This window comes from Pteronotus mesoamericanus, unplaced genomic scaffold (genome assembly GCF_021234165.1).
Source record: "Pteronotus mesoamericanus isolate MK-2021 breed Mesoamerican mustached bat unplaced genomic scaffold, CSHL_Meso_final contig_55, whole genome shotgun sequence".
NCBI lineage: Eukaryota > Metazoa > Chordata > Mammalia > Chiroptera > Mormoopidae > Pteronotus > Pteronotus mesoamericanus.
The window spans coordinates 1,628,298-1,635,098 of record NW_026555198.1 but is presented as its reverse complement, the minus strand read 5'-3'; the positions used below and the strand labels follow the sequence as shown (position 1 = coordinate 1,635,098).

The window sequence follows — 6,801 nt, the reverse complement described above, 5'->3', positions numbered from 1 at the left end:
AATAAATATCCCCATAGTCACACAGCACTAAGTAGTGTTACTGTTAAAGGGGCTGATATGAACAAAGGTAATGGTATAAAACTAAGTTGCCAAATATCCAAAGAATTATGGTGGTTATTCAGGTTCTTCTAAGTCTACATTTCTTCCCAAAGATGTGGCCTGCTTTGTGTTGTAAGTACTTAATTTCACATTTATTTTATTGTAGCTGCTTATGGGTTCCAAAGACACATGATCAAATTCAAATCCTAGTAGAAGCAAAATTTACATCTTCCTAACGCACCTCCAGAAATCATTATATGGGTAGCTCAATTGGAAATTCAAGCATGACACAGTTCAGATATGTGAATAAAGTGGGAATGCTTGGTCTCTTGCAATGAAATTAGAATTTTGAGAGCGGGATGTAAAAACTCTTTGGCAAAGAGAACAATTCAAATATGTGAGCTAAATCAGAATTTTGTTGCATGAATTATTTCTTCTTTTTTAAAGCAGTTATCAATTTTTTTTACTTTTTTTTTGCATTTTTTTATTGTTGTCCAAGTACAGTTGTCTCCATTTTCCTGCTACCACTTTCCCCCACCCCACCTACCCTTACATCCCACTCTCAATCCTTCCTCCTTTTGGCTTTGTCCATGGGTCCTTTATACATGTTCCTTGATGACTCTTCCCCTTATTTCCCCTATTATTGCCCTCCTCCTTCCTCTCTGGTTACTGTCAGCTTGTTCTTTTTATTTAAAAATATGGAACGCTTCACAAACTTGCATGTCGTCCTTGTGCAGGGGCCATGCTAATCTCTGTATCATTCTAATTTTAGTATAAGTGCTGCCAAAGTGAGCACTGTTACAGCAAATATTTCTGAAAACAAGTGGATTGATCATTGGCTGGGGCTTAGGTGTTGTTTTATTACATAGAGTTTCATTGGAAAGGCATTTTGTGTGTGTGTGATTGGATTTAATGCAAAAGCTAAAATCAATACATGCCAAATATTTAAAAGTGACATATTTCTCGCTATATTTGTAACCTGAATCATTCAATAAGATAATATAAGAAAATCTTTGGTTCCATATGCCTGAACTGTTATAATTTTGCAGCTTTAAGAACATTACAAATTTATAACAGCTGCTCAAATTTAATTATAGTGGTGTTTCTTAAACCAAGTGAGATTCTATATAGCCTGTTTTCCAGGGTTAAAATTTAGACATATATGCTGAAACTTCATATAAAATGTAAACTTGGAGAGATTTTCATACATATATGAGTATTAAACTTATATAAAAGTAATACTTATGATTTTAGACTACAGAGCACTAAAAGTTAAAATTCTTTTTTTAACTACTTCAGTTTATGGAAGGGTGGGGATAGAATTTACATTGACCTGAAATATTACATATTGATAGTCTCACATTTCGCAATTTTTTCCTTAATATTTGTTGGTTTGATTTTTACTCCTCATTAATATATAATATGAACTTAGAAGCTTCTTCCTAGCAGTGATTTTAATAAGTAGAAAAATTTGAAACATGAAATTAGATTTTAAAAAATTTGTCTTAAAATTACAGATTTGTATATACAATACTTTTTAAAGGATGATAAAGAACAATGTGTTGTTATAAGAGTATGCCTCATGGTGTAAGCATGTCATCAATAGAACAATGCAAAGTATTCCCCAAAGACACAAAATGAACAAGTAAATCATTGGTCTGACTTTGCAAGTTAGGATTTTGTCATAAAGAAATTCTGACGTTTGGTCTTCTGGTCAAGATGGAGGCATATGTAAATATGTTTTGCCTCCTTGCACAACCATAAGAAGGATCACAACTAACCTCAAAACAAAAAACACCCAGAACTTTCAGAAAATCTAACTGTATGGAAGTCTGAAAACCAAGGATTTAAAGAAGCCATATTCATCAAGAAAAGTAGGAGGGGCAGAGATGGGGAGCTGGAGCAGGAGAGGATGAGGTATCGTGCCAGCGGCAAGGCAGTGGCAGCAGCCAGTGGAATGGGTGGCCCCACATTCACACAGTAGATAAAAATCGATAAGGACAGCTGGGAAGCAAGCAATCCTATTCCCAGCCCAAACTGTGCAGCCCAGGGTTCCAGCAAGGGGAAAATAGAGCCTCATAACTTCTGGCTATAAAAACCAGTGGTGTTTGGGAAGGCAGAAGAAACTGCTTATCTCTCAGGAGAGTCTATGTAAAGGGCCCACACTGTCCTAGAACATAGGCAAATCCACCCACTCTGGGAACCAACACCAGGGCAAGATCTAGAGGGGCACCAGTTGCATACAGGAAGTGGGTGAAGTGCCTAGAAGAAGGGCGAGTGCTGAGCTAGCCTCCAGCAGCCAGGCAGTGGCATTGGCCCCTCTCTGACCCCTCCCGTACATACAGAGCCACAAAGTGGTGAAGCAGGTGGTCCCATGCTGATAAATACCCAAGGCTCTGCCCCATAAAACCTTAACAGGTACGCTAAAACAGGAAGTCAAAGTAGTTCTACCTAATACACAGAAACAAACATAGGGAGGCTGCCAAATTGAGGAAACAAAGAAATATGGCCCAAATGAAAGAACAGAACAAAACCCCAGAAAAAGAACTAAACAAAATGTAGATAGCCAGCCTATGAGATGAAGAGTTCACAACACTAGTGATAAGGATGTTCAGAGAACTCATTGAGTATGGTAAAAAGCATAAGGGAAGAAATGAAGGCTATACTAAGTGAAATAAAGAAAAATCCACAGGGAACCATCAGTGAAGGGAAGGAAGCCAGGGCTCAAATCAATCATTTGGAACATAAGGAAGAAATAAACAGTCACCTAGAACAGAATGAAGAAATAAGAATTAAAAAAAAAATTAGGAGAAAATAAGACTCTGGAACATCTCAAAAAAATGCCAACATATGAATCATAGGGATGCCAGAAGAAAAGAAAGAGCAAGAAATTGAAAACTTATTTGAAAAAAATAATGAAAGAAAACTTCCCTAATTTGGCAAAGGAAGTAGATACACAAGTCTAGGAAGCACAGAGAGTCCCAAATAAGGTGGACCCAAAGAGGGCAATACCAAGACACATCACAATTAAAATGCCAAAGGTTAGAGATAAAGAGAGATTATTAAAGGCAGCAAGAGAAAAGAAGATAGTTACTTACAAAGGAGTTCCCATGAGATTATTAGCTGACTTCTCAAGAGAAATTTTTCAGGCAAGAAGGCACTGGCAAGAGGTATTCAAAGTGATGAAAAGCAAGCACCTACAACCAAGATTTTTCTATCCAGCAAAGCTATCATTTAGAATGGAAGGACAGATAAAGTGCTTCCCAGAAAAGGTAAAGCTAAAGGAGTTCATCATCACCAAGCCCTTATTATATGAAATGTTAAATGGACTTGTTTAAGAAAAAGAAGATAAAAATTATGAACATTAAAATGACAACAAGCTCACAACTATTGAACAACTGAATCTAAAAAACAAAAACAGACTAAGCAAACAATAAGACTAGGAACAGAATCATAGATATGGAGATCATTTGGAGAGTTATCAGCAGGGAGGGGGAAGGGGATGAATGGGGGAAAAGGTACAGGGGTTAAGAAGTATAATTGGTAGGTACAAAATAGACAGAGATATATTAAGAATAGTTTAGGAAATGGAGAAGCCAAAGAACTTGTATATGAACCCATAGATATGAACTAAGGGTGTATTCTTAGGGGAAAGGGGGGTATTGGGTGGACAAGGGCAAAGGGGGAAAATTGGGACAACTGTAATAGCATAATCAGTAAAATATGCTTTAAAAATTCAGAAGTTTTTCCTTTTTCAATAACTCTTTTAATAATGATATTAAATTTGGCTTTCCAGTTTCTAACATGATGGAGAATTGCATCAGTTGCTGGTCCCTTCTCCTGAGTCAAGCACTGGAAATGATCCAAAAGTGTGTATGTATAGAGGAAAGAGAGGTTTGAGACCCCCAAATCCAAAATTAAAATTGTGAGAATTTCTAGGGGTGAGAAAGTGGTTGTATCCCATTGTCAAGGGCAGAGTGGGAGGTAAGTCTAGAGTCACCCATTGCAGGGAGAGGAATGCCTGAAGGTAGCTTTCCAGTTATAATTTTCAGTCTCACAAATGTTTTGCTGGGAAGATCTTTCTTGACCCTTACACCTTTACAGGATAGGAACAACAGGAACAGCTACCCCAGAGGATGCAGAGTAATGCAAAGGTAGTACTCATGCTTAGCTGTCATGAGGAGCAGATAACCACAGCCATTAACAATAAGCTAAGTCATTATCTTAAAGATTATCATGTACTTACTCAACTTAAAAGAGTTTACTTAAAATCAATATTTTACTACTTCAAGTAAAATGTTGACATGTTACCACTATAGAGGTCCCTTTTTCCTCCTCACTTTATGTTGTACTTATCTTACACATTTCATTTATATACATTGAAAATCCTGACTTTCAGCCAAGATGGAGGCATAGGTAGATATACTTTGCCTCCTTGCACAACCAAAAGGACAACAACAAATTTAAAAACAAAAAATAATCAGACTGCAAGAGAATCACACTGTATGGAAGTCCAACAACCAAGGAGCTAAAGAAGAAACATTCATCCAAGCCACTAGGTGGGGCAGAGATGGGCAGCTGGGGCAGAGAGGACACATGGCAAGGCAGCGGCTGGAGGACCAGGTAGATGAGGTGGCAGCTGGCAATCCAGGCGGTCCCACATTTTTGTGAGCGTAAACTGTGAGGAACAGCTGGGGAGCGAGACATACTGAGCAATCCAGGGTTCTAGTGCAAGAAAAGAAAGCCTCAAAACCTCTGACTGTAAAAACCTGTGGGAGTTATGGCACAGGAGAAACTCCCAGCCTCAGAGGAGAGTTCATTGGAGAGACCCACAGGGTCCTAGATTGTACACAAACCCACCCACCCAGGAATCAGCACTATAAGGGCCCAATTTGCTTGTGGGTAACAGGGGAAGTGACTGAAAGCCAGCCAGGAGCCTAGCAAGTGGCATTGTACCCTCTCGGACCCCTCCCCACATATAACATTACAACTCAGCAACCTGGGTTGTCCCACCCTGATGAATACCTAGAGCTCCACCCCTTCCAACTTAACAGGAGCTCTGAGACAAAGAAATATGGCTCAAATGAAAAAAAAATAGATCAAAACTCCGAAAATAGAACTAAGTGATGAAGAGATAGCTAACCTATCAGATGCACAGTTCAAAACACTGATAATCAGGATGCTCACAGAATTGGTTGACGATGGTCGCAAAATGGAGCGAGAAGTGAAAACTATGCAAAGTGAAATAAAGAAAAATTTACAGGGAACTGACAGTAAAGGGAAGGAAACCAGGACCCAAATCAAGGATTTGGGGCAGAAGGAAGAAATAAACATTTAACCAGAACAGAATGAAGCAACAAGAATTCAAAAAAATGAGGAAAAGCTTAGGAACCTCTGAGACAACTTTAAATGTCCCAACATCTTAATCATAGGGGTGCCAGAAGGAGAAGAGCAGGAGCAAGAAATTGAAAACGTATTTGAAAAAATATTGAAGGAGAACTTCCCTAATCTGGCAAAGGAAATATACTTCCAGGAGTTCCAGGTAGCTCACAGACTCCCAAAGAAGTTGGACCCTAGGAAGCACACACCAAGGCACATCATAATTACATTACCCAAGATTAAAGATGAGGATAGAACCTTAAAAGCAACAAGAGAAAAGGAGACAATTACCTACAAAAGAGTTCTCATAAAACTATCATCTGAGTTCTCAAAAGGAACCTTGCATGCAAGAAGGGGCTGGAAAGAAGTATTCAAAGTCATGAAAGGCAAGGACCTACATCCAAGATGACTCTATCCAGCAAAGCTATCATTTAGAATGGAAAGGCAGATAAAGTGCTTCCCAGATAAGGTCAAGTTAAAGGAGTTCATCATCACCAAGCCCTTATTATATGAAATGTTAAATTGACTTATCTAAGAAAAAGATGAAGATCAGAAACTATGAAAGTAAATTGATAACAAACTCACAACTATCAACAACTGAACCTAAAAACAGAAACAAAATAAAAAACTAAGCAAACAACTAGAACAGGAACAGAATCACAGAAATGGGGATCAGAGAGGAGGGGGAGGAGGAGAATGGGTCAAAAGCTACAAGGAATAAGCAGCATAATTAGTAGATACAAAGTAGATGGGGAGGTTAAGAATAGTAGAGGAAATGGAGAAGCCAAAGAACTTGTATGTACGACCCATGGACATGAACTAAGGGAGGGGGAATGCTGATGGGACAGGGGGTGCTGAGTGGAGGAGAATAAAGGGGAAGGAATAATGGGACAACTGTAATAGCATAATCAATAAAATATATATTTAAAAAAGAAACTCCTATCAGTGAATGTTATAATTTTTGTTTTCAACCTTCATAATATTTTGAAGAACCTATTTACCCAGATATTAACCATTTCTGTTGCTCTTCCTCTATTCCTGATATTTCAAGTTTTGCTCTGGTATAAAACTTTCTTTCCATCTGAAGAATTTCCTTTAGCGCTTCATTTGGAATAGGCATTCTGGTGATGAATTTTCAGTTTTCGTTCACCTGAGAATATCTTTATATTACCTTCATTCCAGGAGGATATTTTTATTGGATGCAAAATTCCGCATTAAAAGTTTACTTCTACAGGCATTTTTAAAATGCTATGGCATGTCTTTGTCACCTCCACAGTTTATGAGAAATCTACTGTCATTGTACCACTATATGTACTGTGATATTTTTCTCTGACTGCTTTCAATATTTTTGTCATATTTAGTTTTATGTAGTGTTATTATGTT

At 38.0% G+C, this 6,801-nt stretch overlaps 1 non-coding gene across 1 annotated transcript; it reads right to left on the bottom strand.

The window, feature by feature from the left end:
- Positions 1-731: 731 nt before the first annotated feature.
- Positions 732-835, bottom strand: LOC129075551 (U6 spliceosomal RNA). Its single transcript, XR_008529651.1, has one exon. It is a non-coding gene; the product is annotated as a U6 spliceosomal RNA (small nuclear RNA).
- Between the last annotated feature and the right edge of the window lie 5,966 nt (positions 836-6,801).